Source organism: Lithobates pipiens, unplaced genomic scaffold (genome assembly GCF_037356315.1).
Source record: "Lithobates pipiens isolate NorthernLeopardFrog02 unplaced genomic scaffold, aLitPip1_a1.2 Scaffold_148, whole genome shotgun sequence".
In the NCBI taxonomy this organism is placed as follows: domain Eukaryota; kingdom Metazoa; phylum Chordata; class Amphibia; order Anura; family Ranidae; genus Lithobates; species Lithobates pipiens.
Genome location: NW_027507737.1, coordinates 38,668 through 62,946, shown reverse-complemented (window position 1 = coordinate 62,946; position 24,279 = coordinate 38,668). Strand labels below are relative to the sequence as shown.

Sequence of the window (24,279 nt, the reverse complement as noted above, 5' to 3'; positions counted from 1 at the left end):
CTCATTGCAGGACACAATCCTGACATAGGAGTCAGCGGGGGGAACCACATAAGCCAGCGAGCGGGGGGGGGGGGGTTGGACCTTATATTCGGCACATCTGGAACTGTGCAATAGAATCGGTGGAGTTTGCTACAGACCACCGCCTGGCATTTTTGAACCTTCCCCACTCGCGACTGTGTCCCTTTTACTGAACACAACTTTCCATCTAAACATTTCATATCAAATTATAGAAGTGAATAAACGTGACATTGATCCACTCACCTTTTTTCTTGTTTCTGGCTGCACTTGGATCTGCAAAGAGACAGAAATAAGTCACAGAAAGGTTTTGTTCTTAGAAGATGAAGCAGAATCTGGAAGAGAAGAGACGGGATCAAAGCGTTGTGTTCATGCCTGCCAGAGGAGAACACAGCAGACATGTTTCTAATAGAACCGAGAGAGAAAACAAGAACAAAAGACTCGTTATTTGGCTCGCAATGCATTGAATGTTCATCTTCAGAAAAATGTTTATTTTCTACTAATCCTCAGAAATGACACAAGTGATGAGGAGACGTCATCCTTAAAGGAGAACCTCCCGCCAGCAGATGGTGCTGCAGGGAGAGCCAAGAGATGTCCTCAGCCTGTCCAGCACAGGACACAATGGAGGAAAGAGTGTGGGGGTCCACTGAACACCCCCCCCCCAAATGCCGTGGGGTTCCAGTTTGTGCAGTTCCTTAAAGTGAACCTGTCACCAGGATGAGGACCATCGGAAGTATTTACAGATCTTTAACAAGCAGTAAAAGGGACAAAGTGTCATTGTCTCTGCACAGGGAGGTATGGGAAAGATAAGAGAGTGTCGTCTTATTACCAGCTCTGACCTCTGCAGGCCGTCTGGTGTACTTCATCCAAGAAAGTCATCAATACAGCTCAGCAGCTTGCTCTGTTTCCTCCTATCTCAACAGTGACTCAGCTCTGTCTCACAGCTCCTGATCTGTTTTTACATTATAAAACTAGAAGGCTGTCTCTTTTGGGATGGGGTGCAGGGGGAGCTGAGTTGCCAAGTCACTGCTGGAGATGGGGGGCAGGGGGAGCTGAGCTGCCGAGTCACTGCTGGAGATGGGGGGCAGGGGGAGCTGAGCTGCTGAGTCACTGCTGGAGATGGGGGGCAGGGGGAGCTGAGCTGCTGAGTCACTGCTGGAGATGGGGGGCAGGGGGAGCTGAGCTGCTGAGTCACTGCTGGAGATGGGGGGCAGGGGGAGCTTCCGAATCACTGCTGGGGATGGGGTGCAGGGGGAGCTGAGCTGCCAAGTCACTGCTGGAGATGGGGTGCAGGGGGAGCTTCCAAGTCACTGCTGGGGATGGGGTGCAGGGGGAGCTTCCGAGTCACTGCTGGGGATGGGATGCAGGGGGAGCTGAGCTGCCAAATCACTGCTGGAGATGGGGTGCAGGGGGAGCTTCCGAGTCACTGCTGGAGATGGGGTGCAGGGGGAGCCGAGGAGTCACTGCTGGAGATGGGGTGCAGGGGGAGCTTCCGAGTCACTGCTGGAGATGGGGTGCAGGGGGAGCCGAGGAGTCACTGCTGGGGGTGGGGTGCAAGGGAGCTGAGCTACGGAGTCACTGCTCGGGATGGGGTGCAGGGGGAGCTTCCGAGTCACTGCTGGGGATGGGGTGCAGGGGGAGCTTCCGAGTCACTGCTGGGGATGGGGTGCAGGGGGAGCTTCCGAGTCACTGCTGGGGATGGGGTGCAGGGGGAGCTTCCGAGTCACTGCTGGGGATGGGGTGCAGGGGGAGCTGAGCTGCCAAATCACTGCTGAGGATGGGGTGCAGGGGGAGCTGAGCTGCCGAGTCACTGCAGGGGATGGGGTGCAGGGGGAGCTGAGCTGCCGAGTCACTGCAGGGGATGGGGTGCAGGGGGAGCTGAGCTGCAGAGTCACTGCTGGAGATGGGGTGCAGGGGGAGCTTCTGAGTCACTGCTGGGGATGGAGTGCAGGGGGAGCTTCCGAGTCACTGCTGGGGATGGGGTGCAGGGGGAGCTTCCGAGTCACTGCTGGGGATGGGGTGCAGGGGGAGCTTCCGAGTCACTGCTGGGGATGGGGTGCAGGGGGAGCTGAGCTGCCAAATCATTGCTGAGGATCGGGTGCAGGGGGAGCTGAGCTGCTGAGTCACTGCAGGGGATGGGGTGCAGGGGGAGCTGATCTGCCAAATCACTGCTGGGGATGGGGTGCAGAGGGAGCTGAGCTGCCGAATCACTGCTGGGGATGGGGTGCAGGGGGAACTGAGCTGCCGAATCACTGCTGGGGATGGGGTGCAGGAGCTGGGCTTCTGAGTCACTATTGGGTATGGGGTGCAGGGGAGGCTTAGTTGCCGAGTAACTGCTGTGTATGGGGTGCAGGGGGAGCCAAACTGTTGAGTCACTGCTGGGATGGGGTGCCTAGTCACTTCTGGGAATGGGTGCAGGGGAAACTGAGCTCTTTAGTCACTGCTGAGTGGGGGTGCTGCCAAGTTCATTTGGGTACAGTGTTGCATGACCGTGCATTTACCAGTTAAAGTAGCACAGTGCTAAATAACAAAAAAAGACCTAGTCATGAAGAGGTAAAACAGTCTGGAGGCCAGGCACATTGTATTCACTCTTCAGAAGGTGCCCATGAAGGAGCTTTAGAAAATTGTAGAACCAGAAGGTACTGGGCTGCTCGGAATCCTACAGTCTAGGGAAGCACTGCCAACCCACAACTTATGTGGTGGGCGCTCAATCTTGTCTGGTGGGCTCAACAAATCCCAGGCACCAGGTTGCCATTGCAACTAGAAATTGCGTCCTGGCGCCTGGGCTTTTGTCAGCCAATTTACTGTTTCACGCCTGCCATCCTGATCCCAAGTGCTGTGCGCTCTATCCGGGCCCCCCAAGCTCCCTGCTTTGCTACAGCTTCCTTTGTTTGGCCGTTGGAAGCTGGTGGGTGAGGTGTTGTGGTCACATGACCTGTGGTAGAGCGCGGTTCAATCAAACTAAGGGAGAGGGCCGCATCTTACGTCACTGAGCTGGGATCAGAGCTTAGGAGCTTTCTTGGAACGGCCTGCTCATTGAATGTAGGTGCTACATCAATACTGCACAATTCTTATAGCTGTGAGCTGAGGTTTTTGGGCTGTCTCTTTGCTGAAAATATGGGGGAGGTCTCTGCTGGATTGAAATATATCTTTGCCGAACATATGGGGGATGTCTCTGCTGGATTCAAAGGTCTCTTTGCCGAACATATGGGGGAGGTCTCTGCTGGATTGAAATGTCTCTTTGCCGAACATATGGGGGATGTCTCCTTGCTGGATCGGGAGGTCTCCTCGCTGGATCGGGAGGTGTTCTGCAATTCTGCGCACCTGGCTCCTAACTTTTTTAGTTGGCTCCTAAATTTAAAGCAAATTTGTCAAGCCCTGCTCATGGGACATGTATTTCTACAACAACCGGAGGGTCACCATTTGCCCACCCCTGCTGTATAGTATCCCTAATGGCATGATGGGGGTCCTGAGGGAACTTCCTTGTTGGAAGTAACCCGAATAATGTGTCTACTGAAAGGCCAGAATGATGGCGGAGTACCCCCTGCTGGACACCGATAAGAACAAATACTGAACTTTATTTTAGCCAAAATATACGAGTACACTTTATCCCTCTACCCCCCCTAGATCTTAATGAACATTAAACTCTGGCTGTGAGGGCTGGCCCCCCTACAAGGGGAGTTAAGCGCCAAGCGAACCATTTCGTTGTATAATGCTTGTAAAACAATAAATTGGAGGCCGTGGAAAATTACAGGAATTTGCTGCATACAGAACACAAAAAAATACGTTTTTTATTTTGTAATTTCGTCTTACATAGTGAATCGCCCGTGAGCCGGGTTCTTCCCTCGCTCCTAGACGGATGTTGGCTGTAGAAGGAAACGTTCGGTATTTTCTCTGCTTTGCGATTTGTTTTTTTTTTCTTTTATCGCCCCCCCGAGAGCTCTGGTGAGGCAACATTTTCTAGAAACAACAAGCCTGCCCCGCGCTCCAATCACAATGGATTCCGGATTCATTAACACAAGACCCGCAATCAGCAAAGTTTTCTTTTGCCGTAGCGGCATACCTTCCCCACATCACATAATCCAATCGGTGTGATTAATTACCACAACATTCTCCACACGAAATCCCTTCACTGTGGGGGGGCGTCCTACAGGATTATACATGAGGCTGGAATTCGCCCGCTCATTATGACACGCAATATTTATTTCTCACAGATTCAAAACAAACCCCCCCCCACCCCCGATTCTCTGGTGGGTTAATCAGTATTTCCCCGGAAACAAATTCGATGATTTACACCCGTCTGTCTAGAATGTACGCAACTCTGGCAGACAAAACATTCCGGAGAACCGCCCGCCGCGCCGAGCGCACTAAAATATTCCGGTGTTTAGATCAGTAAACAGAACGGAGAAAAAAAACGACGAATATTTGGCAAAGCGCGTTTAAAGTGGATGGAACCAATTAGCTTCAGAGGCCGAATGGCGGGTGACTAGAAGAGCATGACAAGCCTGTGTTTATTGCTACTTATTAGTGTTTAGCTGTCGCTTCTCCCGACAAGGAAAAAATTAATTTGACTATCAATGCAAAATTGCTGCGGACATTAGGAGAGGAGAGAGCCTGAACACCGAGCTTCACAAATACAAAACGCCAACACTGTGCATTAAAGTGGAAGTAAAGGTCCATCTCTTGCTTTTACCTACAGGTGAGCCCCATTCCAGGCTTGCCTACGGGTGAGCCCCATTCCAGGCTTGCCTACGGGTAAGCCCCATTCCAGGCTTGCCTACCGGTGAGCCCCATTCCAGGCTTGCCTACCGGTGAGCCCCATTCCAGGCTTGCCTACCGGTGAGCCCCATTCCAGGCTTGCCTACCGGTGAGCCCCATTCCAGGCTTGCCTACCGGTGAGCCCCATTCCAGGCTTGCCTACCGGTGAGCCCCATTCTAGACTTGCCTATAGGAAGTGTAAATATTTCCTAAACATGCACCGTTTAGGAGATACCGTATTTATTGGCTTATAACACGCACCCCAATTTTAAGAGGGAAGTTTCAGGAAAGAAAAAGAAAAACTTTCTGCAGCCCCCCTGCACATTACACAGCCCTCTTTACATTCCATAGACCCCCCCTCTACATTGCAGAGCCCCCCCTTTACATTGCACAGCCCCCCTGCACTCCCAGGATACCCCCAGAATCCTGGGACAGCACTGCCAGTGTACTGTAAAGTAAAAAAAAAAAAAAAAAAAAAAAATCACTGCCAGTCCCGTCTGATAGATTCTTCCTACACTGTCACTGTAAACCAAAGCCTGCAAATACCTCATTAGCTCCATCCTTTACAGCCAGTCACGTGACCTCTCTCCTCTGATGTTTTATGGATGGTCACATGACTGCTCTCCTTTCATGTTGGTCATGTGACCGCTCTCCTCTGATGTTTTATGGATGGTCACGTGACTGCTCTCCTCTGATGTTTTCTGGATGGTCACGTGACTGCTCTCCTTTGATGTTTTATGGATGGTCACGTGACTGCTCTCCTCTGATGTTTTCAGGATGGTCACATGACTGCTCTCCTTTGATGTTTTATAGATGGTCACACGACTGCTCTCCTTTGATGTTTTATAGATGGTCACATGACTGTTCTCCTCTGATGTTTTATGGATGGTCACGTGACTGCACTTCTCCAATCTAAAGCTCAACTTGGAGGAGAAGGAGGAGCGGGAGGAGGAGAGCGGTCGGAAAGAACGGCTCTAATGAGGTATTTGCAGGCTTCGGTTTACAATTACACGGTATACAAAAGGAGAGATGGAACTGACACTTTTTTACACATTTTTTTTTTTTAAATCTGTAGAGTATGCCGGCAGGGCTGTCCCAGGGCCAGCCCAGCATGACACCCCCCCCCCCCCCCAATGTGTGGCACCCGGGGGGCGAACCACCCCAATGACCTCATTGGTAAAAAAAAAAAAAAAAAAAGGAATATTGGCGTATAGCGCACACGCACTGTTTTCCCTCTGTTATACACCGATAAATACGGTATTCACTATAAATCCAGCCAGTGACCTTACTGGCGCATGCACTTTAAAGGAACCCTTGTGCATGCACGGGAGTGACATAATCGCGGCTCCGGCCAGTCACCAACCCGGAAGCAAGACAGGTGAAGATGAGAGCGCCTGCAGCTCTGACACCTCGGTGCTGGAAGAGCTTCGTTTTAAGGCAAGTCTAACATAATGTGCTAATATTCGATGCATACTAGCACATTATGACATTACCTTGCAGGTACAAAAAATTATTTCCAGTGGTTTACAACTGCTTTAACTAATGCAAGAGCCAAGCAGCTGCCACAGAATTACTAATAAAGTTTTTTCAATATGAACACCAACAGCTGACAACATGCTTTATAATCTCGTTATAAAATCAAGAGTTCAGGGTTATGTAACGCAGCGGTCAGGAGTATGCAATGTAGCATTCAGAGGGGTAGGCAATACAGAGTTCAGGGGTCAGGAGTATGTAATGCAGAGTTCAGAGGGGTTTGTAACGGAGCGTTCAGGAGTATGTAATGTAAATTCAGAGGGGTATGTAACGTAGAATTCAGGGGTCAGGAGTATGTAATGTAAATTCAGAGGGGTATGCAACAGAGTTCAGGGGTCAGGATTATGTAATGTAGAGTAGAGTTCAGGGGTCAAAAGTATGTAAATTCAGAGGGTTATGTAATGTAGAGTTCAGGGGTCGGGAGCATGCAATGTAAAATCAGATGGGTATGTAACAGAGTTCAGGGGTCAGGAGTATGTAAATTCAGAGGGGTATGTAACGTAGAGTTAAGGGGTCAGACATATGTAACTGAGTTAAGGGGACAGTATTATGTAACACAGGGTTCAGGGGTTAGTAGTATGTAACACAGGGTTTAGGGGTCAGTAGTATGTAATGTAGAGTTCAGGCGAACGCAACGTAGAGTTCAGAAGGGTATGTAACAGAGTTGAGGGGTTAGGAGCATACAATGTAGAGTTCAGAAGGATATGTAACAAAGAGTTCAAGGGACAAGCGCAAGTGATGCAATGATCAGTAGTATGCAATGTAAGTTCAAGGGTCAGGAGTAAGTGATGCAGAGGATAGTAGTATGCAACACAGGGTTCAGGAGTATGTAATGCCGTTTTCAAAGAGGTATGCAACAGAGTTCAGGGGTCAGGAGTATATACTGTAGAATTCAGAATGCAATGTACAGTTCATGGGTCAGGCGTAAGTAATGCGGAGTGCAGAGATTAGCAATATGTAAGGTAGGGTTCAGAGGTCAGGAATAAGTAACACAGAAGGCAGGGATCAGGAGTATGTAACGCAGAGGTCAGCGGTATGTAATGCAAGGTGCAGGCACAACAAGGGTCAGAAATAAGTAAATCAGAGTTTTAATGTCAGTAGCATTAAACCCAGAGTGCAGGGGTCAGTAGTAATGCACAGTTAAGCGTTTACATAATACACAGTGCAGCAGTCAGGAGTAATAAATTTCACTTTCACCTCCACTACCAATACCTCCCTTCTAGTAGAAACATCTACCCTCTAAGCCAAAATAGCTGGGGCTGTCAATCACAGGCTGTGTGCTGAAGCTCCCTCCCCGTCACCATTTTTCAGAAGTTTTTTGACATGAGTGACTCATGCAGATGGCAGAGGAAGATGGCAGTAGACAGAAATTATACTTCGTGCTCTGGATTGAGACAAGTACACACTATGGATGGATATGCTTTGTTCATATTTCATGTTTGAGGTTTACAGCCACTTTAATATGGAATTCAGGAGACAACCTGTCCAAGAAAGAGGCCAGCAACTCCACTGATAACTGCTAGAGGTTCTAGCAGACATTTTGAAGGAGCAGTGGCTACTTGGTTCCTGGGATTTGTCCAGTCCTGGTACGAGGAGATGAAGAAGACTATTTTGTAGCAAGACGTCTGTGAGGAGGCAACTATGGTATGCTTGTCTATGCCGGCTAACCCAACATGGATGTATTCGGATCATTTCCCAGAAAGCAACAAACACTGTGTTCAAAGTTTGGATCACTCCATTCCATAGTAGATTGGGGCGTCTCCAGTTGCGCCAACCTAGTCTCTACTAGGGATGAGCCGAACACCCCCCGGTTCAGCTCGCACCAGAATTTTAGAACGGACCCCAAATTCGTACGAATGTTAGAACCTCATTGAAGTCTATGGGACTCGAACGATCAAAATTAAAACTGCTAATTTTAACGGCTAATATGCAAGATACTGTCCTAAAAAGGGTTTGGGGACATGGCTTCTGCCCCAGGGGACATGGGTCAATGCAATCCCGTTTTGGCGGGAGCACTGATTTTAATGACGATTAAAGTGAAAAAAAAGTGAAATATTCCTTTAAATATCGTGCCTGGGGGTGTCTATAGTATGCCTGTGACGTGCCACGTGTTTCCCGTGTTTAGAACAGTCCCTGCACAAAATGACATTTAACGGAAATAACGTCATTTAAAACTGCTTGCGGTTTTAATGTTATATCTGGTTCCTGCAATATGGTTGAAAATCATTGAGAAAAATGGCATGGGTAGCCCTCCCTGCCCATTACCAGCCCCTTTGGTTCTTGTACGGATATTAAGGGGAACCCCGTACCCATATTAAAAAAAGGAAATACGTGTGGCCCCCAGGCCCTTTATACTCAGAACAGCAGTATACAGGCGGTGCAAACAAGACAGGGACTGTGTAGATTTGTTGTGTTAAGTTGAATCTGTTTGTAATTTTCAACTGGTAAATTTTTAAAGTGTAGCTCCAGTCAAAAAAAACTATTTTTAAGCTTTTTGGAAAACATAGGGAAGGGTTATCACCCCTGTATAATTAGTTTTGCCGTCCGTCATTTTTCATCTCACTTGCTGTTGTCTCCTTCCGTTTGTAAGTTGGATGTTTGAAAGTAGGGGCCTGCCCTATATGCTCTGCAGAAATGGCGGAACAAGGTGTTGGTTTTGCCACAACATTGTAAGCCCTCAAAGTGACTCTTGGTGGGCGCTGGAGCGCCCTGCTGTGAACGATTATATCAAGAATTGTAATTACATACCATTGTTGAACAGTGGTAGAAAAATTTACCTTTGGTGGTTGTGGTGCTGGTGCCACAACACTATAAGTCCTCACAGTTACTCTGGGTGGGCACAGGAACAGGCCCTCCTGTGAAATATTATATCAAGAATTGTAATTACATGTCCCTGTTAAACAGGGGCAGAAAAATTGGGCCTAAGGCACTGGTGCTGGTGCCACGACACTGCAACCTCTCCCATATACTCTAGTTTTAGTGCAGGAATTAGCCCTTCCGCAAAGCATTGCATCAAAAATTGTAATTAAACGCCCCTGTTAAACAGGGGCAGAAATATTGGGCTGGTGGCATCACCCAGAACCAAAAATGTTCTTCCAACATATCAGCGGAGGAGGAAGAGGATAGACAATCAACATAACAGGACAATCACTCAGCATCAGCATAGGCAGTCTTGAAGGGATGTGATATTTCAAAAAAAATTATTCTGTTACATCAGCTTCAGGTGCTTGGTAGCTGTGGGTGATCCAAGACTGATTCATCTTGATGAAGGTCAGTCGATCAACTGATTCGGTGGACAGGCGCACCCTGTGATCGGTAACAAAGCCACCAGCAGCACTGAAGGTGCGTTCCGAAAGAACGCTGGATGCAGGACAGGCCAGTAGCTCAATTGCATACTGTGCAAGCTCTGGCCAGTGATCCATCCTCAAGACCCAGTAAGCCAGAGGATTTTCGGTGGGAAAGGTGTCCAAGTCTGACCTTGCCCCTAGGTATTCCTGCACCATGTAAATCAGACGCTGGCGATGGTTGCTGGAACCGATCATACCTTGGGGCTGCGGACTAAAAAATTGCCTGAAAGCATCGGTCAGACGGCCACCTTCTCCACCGCTCCTTCTGACCGATGCCTCAGCAACACGTTGTCCAGAACCAGGAGTTTGTAACCTCCCAGTCTCTGGAAACACGTTGCACAGACCTTTCTGCAAAGCCTCCCGGAGATGTCTTATCCTCTGCTCCCTCTGCGATGGCAAGATAAGGTCGGCAACCTTACCCTTGTACCGTGGATCAAGGAGAGTGGCCAGCCAGTAATGGTCCCTCTCCTTGATCCGAAGAATACGAGGATCCTTCCGCAGGCTTTGCAGGATCAGGGAGGCCATGCAGCGTAGGTTAGCTGAGCATTCGGTCCGGAGTCCTCTGGGTCACTAAGGACAACATGATCCGCAGCTACCTCCTCCCAGCCACGTACAAGTCCACGGGTTTCTTGGGACTGTAAATCATCCCTACAAGACTGCTGCTGCTGATGCTGAGTGCCAGCCTCCACCTCCATGCTGACACAATCATCCTCCTCCTCCTCCTCTTCCTGTGTGATGGGTGGCACAGCAGGAACACTGTCTGGATAAAGGGGGCCTTGAGAGGCAAGGAAGTCCTCCTCTTCCTGCCTCTGTTCTGCCTCAAGTGCCCTGTCCATTATTCCACGCAGCGTATGCTCCAAGAGGTGGACAAGAGGTACAGTGTCACTGATGCATGCACTGTCACTGCTCACCATCCTTGTGGCCTCCTCAAATGGTGACAGGACAGTGCATGCATCCCTGATCATGCCCCACTGGAGTGGTGAGAAAAAAACCAAACTCCCCTGACCCTGTCCTGGTGCCGTATTCGCACAGGTACTCATTGATGGCCCTCTGCTGCATGTGCAGCCGCTGCAGCATGGCCAACGTTGAGTTCCACCTGGTGGGCATGCCACACATAAGGCGGTTCTTGGGCAGGTTCAACTCCTTTTGGAGCTCAGCCAGCCGAGCACAGGCATTAAATGATCGGCGGAAATGCACACAGACTTTCCTGGCCTGCTTCAGGACATCCTGTAAGCCCGGGTACCTGCCCAAGAACTGCTGCACCACCAGGTTAAGGACGTGAGCTACACAGGGCAAATGGGTCAGTTGTCCCTGTCGGAGGGCGGAGAGGAGGTTGGTGCCATTGTCGCAAACCACCATTCCTGGCTTAAGCTGGCATGGCGTCAACCACCTCTCGGCCTGCCCCTGCAGAGCTGACAAAACATCCGCCCCAGTGTGGCTCCTGTCCCCCAAACAAACCAGCGCAAGCACGGCATGGCATCGTTTTGCCTGCGTACTTGCGTAGCCCCTGGAATGCCTACGGAGCACCGCTGGTTCTGAGGACAGAGCACTGGAAGAGGCCATGGAGGAAGAAGAAGAGGAGGGGGTGAAGGAGAGAGGTGTGTCACAACCAATAGTAGCATTTTGGAGGCGTGGTGGCGGAACAACCTCCAACACTACTGCACCTTGTCCTGCATCCTTCCCAGCTGCTAGAAGAGTGACCCAATGGGCTGTGAAAGACAGGTAACGTCCCTGTCCATGCCTGCTGGACCATGAGTCAGCGGTAATATGCACCTTACCGCTGACCGACCTGTCCAGCGAGGCAAGGACATTGCCTTCCACATGCCGGTAGAGAGCCGGAATCGCCTTCCGTGAGAAAAAGTGGCGTTTGGGGACCTGCCACTGAGGAACCGCACATTGTACAAACTCACGGAAGGGGGCCGAGTCTACCAACTGAAAAGGCAGCAGTTGAAGTGCTAGCAATTTAGCCAAGCTAGCATTCAACCGCTGGGCATGTGGATGGCTGGGAGTGAACTTCTTTCGCCGGTCCAGCAGCTGGGACAGGGACATTTGCCTGCTATAATCGGACGTGGGTGTACTGCTAGCAGAGTGCCCGGAAGCACTGTGACACACCTAATTCTACACCTTCATTCCTCTCAGAGCAGGTTTCAGAGAGGACTAAAGGGGTAGTGCGGTTGGAGATCCCAGCTGATGAGGAGCAAGGAGAGGTCCGCTTTGTTCTTTGGTGTGGGTCTTTGAGGTACGCTTGCCAACGAGCTGCATGGCAGGTCAACATATGTCTGGTCAAGCATGTGGTGCCCAAGCAGCTGATGTTTTGGCCACGCGAGATACGCTTGAGGCATATGTTGCAAATAGCAGCAGTGCGATCTGATGCACTCGTCTCAAAAAAGGCCCACACCAAAGAACTTTTAGAATAACGCGCAGAGGCAGCGCCCTGCACAGGCGGAGCTCTGCGGTGTGATTCAGTCGGTGTGCTGCCCCTAAGCTGGCCCCCGGAGGGCATCCTGCCTCGTTGAACATGTGCCTCCTCCTCCTCTCTCCTACCAGGCAACCACGTGGAGTCAGTGCCCTCATCATCCCCTCCCTCTTCATCGCTGGAGCAAACCTGGCAGTATGCTGCAGCTTGTGGAACATGACTGCCAGATTGCTGTCCTTCTTGAGCATCCCCTCTCTCTGCATTCACGCTACTGCCTTCCTCTAGCTGAGTATCATCATCAGAGCCTACAAAACACTGGGCATCCCCCTAGAGCATGTACCCAACACTGTGCTCAAAGAGTTCAGGAGACTCCTCAGGAGGACGTGGTGGGTTTAGGGAAGGAGTCACTGATGATGACATTGAGAGGAGGGAAGACGATGCGTTGGCAGCTGCTTTGCTAGTACCCTGAGCCTGGGTGAGAGGATGAGGAGGATGAAGAGGGCTTGGTCATCCACTCTACCAAGTCGTTGGCATGTTGCAGCTCAACACGTCCAGCTGTCGAAAAGAAGGACAAGCGTGTCCCATGGCCACGTGCTGATGATGACGATGCACCGCATTCACGACCAGCACTGTTGTCTCTAGACACAGAGCCTGCTTGCCCTCTTATCGGCTCGCGCCTGTCTGCCTCTCCTAGCTTGCCTTCCAGACATGGTAATGGCCTAAAGGGAGTTGGGAAAACCAGCAATTGGGTAGTGTATATTGTGCTGGAGGCACACACAACTTCCACTAACTCCTGCAAATGGCAGATGGCTCAAATAGAGAAGAGCTATGTAGGTGGATATAGCGGTGTATACTGGGTTCAGAGCACGCAGACAGCACGCTCAATCTCCTAACACTGACTGCAAGCTCTATTTAAACGAGCAAGATAGTTAGCTATATAGGTGGATATAGCGGTGTATACTGGGTTCAGAGCACGCACAATCTCCTAACACTGACTGCAAGCTCTATTAAAAAAGAGAAATATAGCTAGCTATATAGGTGAATATAGCGGTGTATACTGCGGTCAGGGCACGCAGACAACAACTACTACAGAAGAGCAAGAACTAAAAAAATCGGCCGATAACGATCGGTGTATACTGTGTTGAAGGTACACAGAATACCCACTAACTGCTACAGACGCCAACACACTACACAAGGCCGCCGCGCTGGTGGCCTTATACAGTGTGGGGCGTGTACTACACAGCCTGAGCTATGATTGGCCACAGGCATCCTGCCGGCGCTGTGATTGGCCAAGCATGCGGGGTCACGGTGCATGCTTGGCCAATCATGAGCCAGCAATGCACTGCGCCATCGCAGTGCATTGTGGGCCGTGAGCGCCACACGAATTTGACGTGAACGGCCCATAACGTTCGGAATTCGCCGAACGGGCGAACAGCCGATGTTCGAGTCGAACGTATGTTCGACTCGAACACAAAGCTCATCCCTAGTCTCTACCATACATCTACTTCAACCCAGGTCTCTACCATGCATCTACTTCAACCCAGGTTCTCTACCATGCATCTATTTCAACCCAGGTTCTCTACCATGCATCTACTTCAACCCAGGTCTCTACCATGCATCTACTTCAACCCAGGTCTCTACCATGCATCTACTTCAACCCAGGTCTCTACCATGCATCTACTTCAACCCAGGTCTCTACCATGCATCTACTTCAACCCAGGTCTCTACCATGCATCTATTTCAACCCAGGTCTCTACCATGCATCTACTTCAACCCAGTCTCTACCATGCATCTACTTCAACCTAGTCTCTACCATGCATCTACTTCAACCTAGTCTCTACCATGCATCTACTTCAACCTAGTCTCTACCATGCATCTACTTCAACCTAGTCTCTACCATGCATCTACTTCAACCTAGTCTCCACCATGCATCTACTTTAACCTAGTCTCCACCATGCATCTACTTCAACCCAGGTCTCTACCATACATCTACTTCAACCTAGTCTCTACCATGCATTTACTTCAACCTAGTCTCTGCCATGCATCTACTTCAACACTGCTACCTACCTGAAGAAACAAAAACTGTGACGACTCACAGTTACCCAAAGACATAGACCAGAATTTCACAAACCAAAAGACTCCATTACAATAATTGCTTTATCCTTACAAAAGCTCTGGATTAGCTTTAGGAATCTGCAGTCATAAAACAAGTCACCAGGTCTTGTCCTCCGAGGGACCTAATAGGCCACAAATACACGTGAGAAAAGCCGGGTAAGAAGAAAGCTGTGAGATCCATGAAACACTAAACCTGACCTTCTCTTTGTTCTGAACCGCCACAGATTTACATGCATTTTTCTAAAAGGAGGGGGAACAGGGAAAAAAAAAAAAAAACACAGTAGAACCCCCCCGGGACCAGACCATAAATGAGGACAATATGTGGAGATTATTTTATCTTTTTACAAGCCCAATTTATAGGTGTTTTCCTCGGAGATGAAGCTGGATTTCAAGACATGGAAGACATGATGAAAGAAATGGAGCACTTTGATATGAGCTCCCCTCACATTTCAGGCCTAAGTGAGCCTTTTCTGAAAGGTGTTAAATCTCGCAGTTTGTCAATTTTTTACTCAATCCTTATGCCAAAAACGAACGATACATCAATTCAGACTACCATCCGAGGGCCATTGTGCACATTAACACCATTCCCAGGTCATATTATGTTCCTCTGCGTGATAAAAAGCTTAAAGATGCATTATACCCAGGAGGTGGAGATGGCCAACTATACGATTTATCACAGATCTCAGAGCTCTGCTAATCCACAAACTCTTTAGGCCGCTGTAATGAATCTTCCAGGTTTTACAGCTTCTACAGATAAAACACATTAGGCCATCTCGTTCCCTATTCCTTTGCCTTTTCCTTTCCTTTCCTTTCTTTGATGCTGAGTCTGTTTTTGGCTGCCCTCGGACTCCTCTACTTTGGGTGACCCCATGTCCCAGACCTGGGGCCTATTTTTGGTAGGCAAGCAGCCACTGTTGCTAGATTCAAAAAAATTTCTTTTTCGTTTCTTTTTTTTCTGTATTTCTCCACAGATTGCTCACCTCAACCTGTGCCGGGGGTGATCGGCACAAGCTTTACCCTCTGCTGTACACCAGTGCACCTGCAACCTGGGCCCCAGTTTGGATGGCCCTTAGGCTCTGGTGACCCATATATGGACCTTTGGTTTATCCCACAAAGTCGCCAAGTGGACAGTTCATACTAATAAAAGTCCTTTGATTGGGCCTTTCCAACCCGCATCTTTTTGTTATGGTACTTATGCTGTACCCTTGCATGGGTGATTGTCTGTCAAGATGTTATGCCTCTTCTTTACAATAAAAATTATTGTACCAGAAAACACATTAGGCATTGTGGATGACCAAAGGAAATGGTCTATGTTGTCCTCTACATCAGGGATATCCAAACTTTCTAAGACCCCATTCACACCTGAGCGTTTTGTAGCTTGAAGCCTGAAGCTACAAAAACGCTGGAGGGGAAAAAATCCATTATTCTCAATGGAGATGGTTCACATCTCCACTCCAAGTCGCCTGAAGCTCAAACAAGTTCCGGACCCTTTTTTGTCGCGCGAATCTGGCTGATTTGGGCGTTTTTATTCCCATAGAAACTAATGGAAACGCTCGATTCAAGCATTTAGCGCGACAACGAGCGTTTCTATGGGCATTTTATCGCTGTATCTGCTCAAGAGAAAATATCATTTACATAATTTACATAAGGAAATGACATAAATAATACACAGGAAGTGCACAGATCACCATTTTTAGCTCAAATGGAGACCAGCAATATGGAAGGAGAACTGGATGAGACAGTATGTCTCCTAGATCAGGAGAGCTTCATAAGAATGGTGAAGGAGCACCCCTGTCTGTATGATACTAGAGATCCATGCTACAAACTGCGAGCGAGCAAGAGGAGGGCATGGAACCAGATTGCCATCCAAGTTTTTACAAACTGGGCAGACCTAACTGGCCGTGTGAAGGATGAGAAAGGTAAGAGAAACCCCTGCAAACATAACCACAATAGGGACATAATAGGATGATTAGTACATTATAAGGCCCCTTTCACACTGGGGCAGTGCGGGTGTTGGTGGGTTGGCGCTTTGCCGTCGTTTTGTTGGCGGTATGAAGCCGCTAGTGGGGCTGTTTTAACCCCCGCTAGCGGCCGAAAAAGGGTTAAAAATCGCACACAAAGCACCGATGCAGCGGCCCTTTGCCAGTGTTCTAGCGGCCGCTAGCGGGGGTTAAAACCCCCGCTAACGGCCGAAAAAAGGTTCAAATCGCACACAAAGCACCGCTGCAGCGGCGCTTAGCCAGCGTTCTAGCGGCCGCTAGCAGCGGCGCTTTGCCGGTGGTATAGCCACGCTGGCCCATTAATTTCAATGGGTAGGAGCGGTATTCACCGCTCCAAAGATGCTACTAGCAGGACTTTTTTTACCGTCCTGCTAGCGCACCGCTCCAGCACTCCTGCTTTCACAGTGCAGTGAAAGGAGTCGCTTTTTCAGGTGCTACACAGGCTCCTTTCTCTCCATTGTGAAAGCCGGAGGGCTTTCACACTGGAGCGGTGCGCTAGCTAGTGAATACACCGCTCCTTCACTGCTCCGTCTGAACAATGCCTCAGTGTGAAAGGGGCCTATGCATGGGAGTATGAGTATAGTATTAGCAGAATGTCATAAATACATGATGACACACTCTGACCCCTAGTGGATATTGTAAGGATACTGCACACAAAGATAAATATATATTTCTAAAAAAAAAAAAAAAAAAAAAAAACATGGGACTTCTTATCAATACATCAAGCATTTTTATTAATAATTCAGTACAGCATAGTATATGGTCGTATTTACAAAGAACTAAAGTTTTTAATTTATTGTATTGCCTCAAGCTGCCATGGGACCTGTCCTGCTGGAGACATGAAGTAGGAGGCAAATTGATCCCTGACCTGTGTCCCTTGACTACTTCCACGAACACCGGTCCAATGAGCTCTTTTCATGTTCTCATGTACTGGATCCTCGAAGTCAAATCCATCCTGCCACCGAACAAAATTATGCAAGGCACATGCAACTTTAACAACACAGACTGCATTTTGCATGTTCAGAACAATGGAAGTGTGCAGTACCCGCCATTTGTTTGCCAATATGCCAAATGCACATTCGACAACGCGACATGCTCGTGTTAGTCTATAGTTAAACACACTCCTCTGTACAGTCAGGTTGTTCCCCGAGTAAGGCCGTAGAAGATGCTCACTCAGAACAAAGGCCTCATCTCCAACAAAAACACTGGGTAGGGGAGGGCCATTTGTGCCAGGGAGTGGGCTGTTTTCTGGAAGGTCCAGAGAATTGTTACGCAGCAGGTGTCCAAATGATGAATGTGAAAAAATAGCAGAGTCAGCGCTGCTGCCATATGATCCAATGTCAATGTAGCTGAAGCAATAATTAGCATCAGCCACTGCCATTAACACAAAAGAAAAATATTTCTTATAATTAAAATACTGGCTTCCGCTACCCATGGGCTTTATGATGCGAATATGTTTCCCATTGATGGCTCCAACACAGTTGGGGAAGTTGCAGCATTGCCAGAAAACATCTGAGATCCTTGACCAATCTTCCGCTGTAGGTTTTTTGAAAACAATATCCTTTAATATGTCATAAATAGCAGAGCAAGTGTCACAAACTATGTAACTTGTTGTGGATTTTCCAACACGAAAGGCATAGTGTAAACTCGATAAAGATTGTCTGGTTGCTAGGTACCTACAAAGAAATAAACATATATATTTTAACAGTTAAACTGCTCAAAATAAAGTGGAAGAGTATACGTGATGCCTACACTCAACATCTAAGACTGCAAAGGGAATTTAGGAGTGGATCTGGGGCATGTGCTCCGAGAGATTATCTGCATGCAAAAGAAATGGAATTCCTTCGGCCATTGCTGGCTTTGGGGCGGTAAGCTATCATCTGTACGGATGTCATTAAACAAAATGTAAAGAGAAAGTTATAATAATTCAATTCTATTTTCAGGACTGAAAACTGCTGGGAGGACAGTAATCCAAATGATGATTTGGACACAGATGCTAGTCAGCAAGCAAGCCAAGCATCAGGTGATCAAAGTCAGCAAGCAAGCCAAGCATCAAGTGATCAAGCAGGCCGAGATCTGGAGAGCCAACTGTCGACTCCAGCACGGTCTACATCTGAGACACCTGTGGGAGATGAGGAGTCCCCACCATCCATTTCTGCTCGTGTACCTGCTAGAGCAACAAGGAGGGCTCCTGAACCTGACTTCAACTGCATGCTGGACATTATGGCCAGTATGTTAGAAAAAATGAACAGCAACAGGTCTCATGTGCAGGTTTCTGCAAGATGTCTGGAATGTCTGATGGAGAAGGTACCATCAGAACTCCAGGCAGACATGTTGGCAGGTACCATACGCTATATTGCGACTTTTATTCCACCAACCCCCACATATAGGTCCTCAGAGCCTCCGGCACCTTATGGTCACTATGCAAATCACCCCCTGCCCCATCTGCCAGCACCACCACCCTCTCATTACCTTCCTCTGCCAACACCACCACCTTCAAATTACTTTCCTCTGCCAACACCACCACCACCTTCTAATTGGCAGCAAAATGAGAATCCCTCTACCTCCACCTGGTCACAATATGGCCATGCAATGAATGTGGTGAATACACCCAATGAGGGAGTCAACTCCTCCAAAACATTCCTTTGCCTCTAATTTTTTTTATTTTTTTGGTTTATGAGCTACGTTAGCTTTATTTCTTTGTTGAGCTGTATATGTGCAAAACGAACAGAAAAAGTTATATTTCAGTAATATTTTAAATAAAAAAAAATAAAGTTTTTATTTGGCTTTAAAAATGTGTGATTGGTGTTTATTTTATGCATATAAAAAATTATTCATATTAGGTTCTTCATTAATCTCAGTTAAGCCCCAAACCAATTTGCAGCCAAAGGACCAGGCCCCTTTTTGTGATTCGGCACTGCGTTGCAACAATTGCGCGGTCGTGCAACGTGGCTCCAAAACAAAATTTATGTCCTTTATAGGGGATAATTTTATAGCATTTTTATCTTTTTTTTTTTCCCCTGTAATGGCAGCGATCAGCGATTTTTATTGTAACTGCGACATTTTTGCAGACACATCAGACATTTTTAACACATTTTTGGACACTGGCAGGAAGGTGTTAACCACTAGGGGGCAGTGTAGGTGTTATGTATGACGTTATGTGGTTTTTTTTATTTTAGTGGGCGTGGCCTGGCATGTGACGTCACTGATTGTCTTTCCGATCGGTGACAGCCACAGTAGGAATCACGGGGAGAGGTTTGTCTACTCGGATCTCTCCTCGTTCTTCAGCTCTGTGACCCGATTGCGGGACACCAGCGGCGATCAGGTCCGCTGGTCCCGCAGCCACGGTCACAGAGCTCAGGACCGGGTCAGGAACGCACCACCGGCGGGGCACTCCCGATCCACGGCTGGGCACTGAGCAACGTACAGGTATGTGCTTGTGCCCAGCCGTGCCATTCTGCCGAAGTACATTGGCGTGAGGTGGTAAGTGGTTAAAAAATGTAATAGAAATATGAAAATATTACCTCAGTGTGATAATTAGTCGCTCCACAGGGGGTATACTGTTCCGAAAATATGTGTCCATTCGTTGCAACCGACTACTGAGTAAACCCAGTAACTCATCAAAGCTGTGAAAAAAAAAAACAAATATGGCGTTTATTAGTGGACGTTATAAAATAAGATAGGAACAATGTCAAACATCATGAATCCAACTATTTTGACTAACCTTTTTATGGACATCCTGGTGTAGTCCAAAAATGTATCTTCATGGTCATGTAGGTCACTGTAAATAACCCAAAATTGCCCTCTCTCTTCCCGATCAGCAATTACGGGGTGGATCCAATATCTGCGCGCCGTCTTCTTCCTCCTCTCTCGTTCATGCAGAAAGAATGTGGCAACAGCGGATGCTGCCACAAAACATGCCATCTCATTATCACTCATCTTTGTAGTAGATAGTAGATATGGAGCAGGGAGCAAATTTCTGAACCGGAAGTACAATAACCAAGTACAGTACCCAGGAAGCAGATGAAAAAAAGAGATGACGCAGCAAAACGCTGTATGCAAACGTGCGACAAAACGGTAAAAACACTACGCTGAGGTGTGAATGCAGCCTAAAGCAAAGGCCGGTTAGTGGTCCATCAGATTTTAGGGCATTTAGGGCAATTACATAATGCAGTTATTAGGAGGAGGAATAGATCCCCTTCACTGAATGACGGGGCACCATTTCTGCCACTGACCCCAATGATGGGGCACTGGGAGAAATGCGCCATCACTGGGGAGGAACGGTGCCCCGTCACTGGCGTGAGTGGGAGGAACAGTGCCCCGTCACTGGCGTGAGTGGGAGGAACTGTCACCCGTCACTGGCGTCCGTAGGGAGGAACAGTGCCCCTTCACTGGCGTCAGTGGGAGGAACAGTGCCCCGTCACTGGGAGGAACAGTGCCCCGTCACTGGGAGGAACAGTGCCCCGTCATTGGTATCAGTGGGAGGAATAGTGCCCCACGGGCTGGGCAAAGGCTTGCAGCGTGCTGCATCCGGCCCATAGGCCACAGTTTGGAAATCATCGCTGAACTCAAACCTGCCCAAGCAATGTGCCGACATGCATGGCATATCACCAATGAATTAGCTGCCAGTGCACGGTATTGCATTACAGTGAGCATGTGTCATATGAAGGCAAACAAAAGCTTAAACCTAAACTACGATGGCCCAGTGGGTGGCAAATCACACGATATAGATAAGCTGGGTCGAGTGTCTTATTGTGCTGGAACAATAAAGTTGATTTTGGCTTTACAGAAGTGGTGTAGACATGAATGTGCCTCAGAGTGCCACTAAAAACTAATTGCAAACCAACGCAAGGCTCAATTAACATTTCTAGATGTTGCCAATCACTTTTGGAGTTGAGGTCCATTTTAACTTCAGCCAAGAAAAATCCGGTCTCCTGCCTTACCGGACAGGACTGTGCTGTTTGTCAGAGTGGTGTAAATCTCAGGACTGGATAGACAGGAACAGAAGAGCTCCTTTCTATGTATCTGATGTGTGTATTGTTGCCCAGAGTTCAGCTTTAATCAGAACTTTCCACGCCTTGCAGCCGTCAGCTATTGGCACGTTCAGATCCCCCTCGGTGCCGATAATATCATGGTTTCCAGCAATGAATATTGACTTATGCCTTTCCAAACCCCCAATCTGAGGTTCAAGGAGCTACAACATATTTTCATATTAAACATTAGTTCGAACAGCTAAAACAAGAGAAGTGAACATGCTTCTACCACATCGAATGTAATGAGAAAGTGCTCTCTCCCCACGTGGGAAGATTAATACCATGTGCTGCGATCGCTTGTAGAATCTCGTCATCAGAAGTCTTGCCAAGGTTTGTACATGCCTAACAACCGGCCTTCCCAACCAAACAAGTACAAGATCCCTCCCCGGCTCTGCACACCACACAACCACCGACCTTCCCAACCAAACAAGATGCTTCCCCGGCTCTGCACACCACACAACCACGACCTTCCCAACTAAACAAGATCCTTCCCCGGCTCTGCACACCACACAAAAACAGACCTTACCAACCAACCAAATACAAGATCCCTCCCTCTGCACACCACACAACCACCAACCTTCCCAACTAAACAAGATCCTTCCATGGCTCTGCACACCACATAACCACTGACCTTCCCCAACTATGCACACCACACAAAAACAGACCTTCCCAACCAAATACAAGATCCCTCCCCGGCTCTGCACACCACACAACCACCAACCTTCCCAACTAAACAAGATCCTTCCATGGCTCTGCACACCACACAACCACTGACCTTCCCCTGCTCTGCAAACCACACAACGACGACCTTCCCAAACATGATCCTTCACCATCCCTTGCACACCATACAACAACCTTTCCACCTAAACAAGATCCTTTCCTGGCCCTGCGCACCACAGTATCACGACCTTCCCAACTAAACAAGATCCTTCCCAAGCTCTGCAAACCATACAACCGACCTTCCCAACTAAACAAGATCCTTCCACAGCTCTGCAAACCATACAACCGACCTTCCCAACCAAACAAGATCCTTCCCCAGCTTTGTACACCACACAACCACCAACCTTCCCGACTAAACAAAATCCTTCCACGGCTCTGCAAATCACACAACCATGACCTTTCCAACTAAACTAGATCCTTCCCGGCTTTGCAAACCATACATTTACCGGCATTCCCAACCAAACAAGCACAAGATCCCTCCCCAGCTCTGCACACCGAGCAACAACCGACCTTCCCAACCAAACAAGATCCTTCCTGGGCTCTGCACACCACACATCAACTGACCTTCCCAACCAAACAAGATCCTTTCCCGTCTCTGCAAACCATACCACCGACCTTCCCAACTAAACAAGATCCTTCCCCGGATTTGTTCACCACACAACAACCAACCTTCCCAACTAAACAAGATCCTCCCCATCCCTGCTCACCACACAACCACTGTCCTTCCCAACCAAACAAGATCCTTCCCCGGCTTTGTTCACCACACAACCACCGACCTTCCCAACTAAACAAGATCCTTCCACGTCTCTGAAAACCATACAATAACCGACCTTCCCAACTAAACAAGATCTTTCCCCGGCCCTGTGCACCACACAACCACCGACCTTCCCGACTAAACATGATCCTTCCCCAGCTCTGCACACCACATAACAACCGTCCTTCCCAACCAAACAAGATCCTTCCGCGTCTCTGCAAACCATACTACCGACCTTCCCAACTAAACAAGATCCTTCCCCGGCTTTGTTCACCACACAACCACAACCTTCCCCGGCCCTGCGCACCACAAAACAACGACCTTCCCAACTAAACAAGATCCTTACCCGGCTCTGCAAACCACACAACTGACCTTCCCAACTAAACAAGATTTTTCTAAGGCTCTGCACACCACACAACCACCGACCTTCCCAACTAAACCAGATCCTTCCTCGGCTCTGCAAACCACACAACCACGGCCTTCCCAACTAAACAAGATCCTTCCCCGGCTCTGCAAACCAGACAACTGACCTTCCCAACTAAACAAGATTCTTCTATGGCTCTGCACACCACACAACAAACGGCCTTCCCAACTAAACAAGATCTTTCCCCGGCTTTGTTCACCACACAACCAACCTTCCCAACTAAACAAGATCCTCCCCATGCCTGCACATCACACAACCACCGACCTTCCCAATTAAACTTTCCCGGCTCTGGCTCTGCACGCCACACAACCATCTAGGGTAATGTCACAGCCAACCAGAAATAAAGCCACCACCATTGCTGAACGGTCTTTAATTTTATTTGACCTTCAGACATTGTCTATATTTTTCAGTAAAAACAGGCAGTTGAGCCACAGTTTGAATGCACCCCTCCGCGGCCTTGATGCTTTGAATAGCAAACATTGTACCCCCCTTGTAGTGCTTGGCTGGTGGTACCACAGCTGAACGCGACCCAGTCAAGTTCCATGTAAAATATTCCAATAGCAGCACCAGCTTACTAGAAAGAAGAAGAAAGCAGGTGCTGCAGCAACTGTCAGTACTCAGAAATTACTATCACCAAAGCTCATTTATCAGACCAGCCCCCAGACATTTCTAGTATCACTGCAGGTCACCTTTCAGTAGTCTCCTTCTATGGTTCCTATCCCTGTATATAAGAAGATATCCATCCCATTAGGTCATGATCACCCCTTAGAGAGCCGGGGCGCACAAGCAACACTTACTCTCAGAGCCTTCGCTGCCTTTGTTCCTCCTCGTCCTCCGTACATGTCGGTTCCCTTCCTCAAGGTAGGACAGGTCTTCAGGGTTCAGGCTGTTTATGATGAGGGCCATCTGTAAGAAATGGGAACAATATGAGGTCTTCAGAATGGTAGAAGACTAAATTGATCAGACAGGAGGAGGGAGGAGGAAGAGGACGAGGACACAGGATCCTCATCACTGGAGATAAAGCAGCTGTAAATCCTTCTTCAGTATCCCCAGTGAAGTGACTATCCTCCAATAATACACAGAGATGAAACAAATCATCCTACTAAAGTTGTACCCGTTTATCTGCACCCTCTCTCCTTTAGGCCCCTTTTACACTGGGGCGTT

The 24,279-nt window shown here is 48.3% G+C and overlaps 1 long non-coding RNA gene across 1 annotated transcript; it reads right to left on the bottom strand.

Annotated features, from left to right (window-relative positions):
* Positions 1 to 260: 260 nt before the first annotated feature.
* LOC143981403 (uncharacterized) lies at positions 261 to 24,029 on the bottom strand. Its single transcript, XR_013274309.1, has 2 exons — positions 23,913 to 24,029; positions 261 to 291 (listed from the first exon to the last, which is right to left on the bottom strand). It is a non-coding gene; the product is annotated as an uncharacterized LOC143981403 (long non-coding RNA).
* Positions 24,030 to 24,279: the final 250 nt, after the last annotated feature.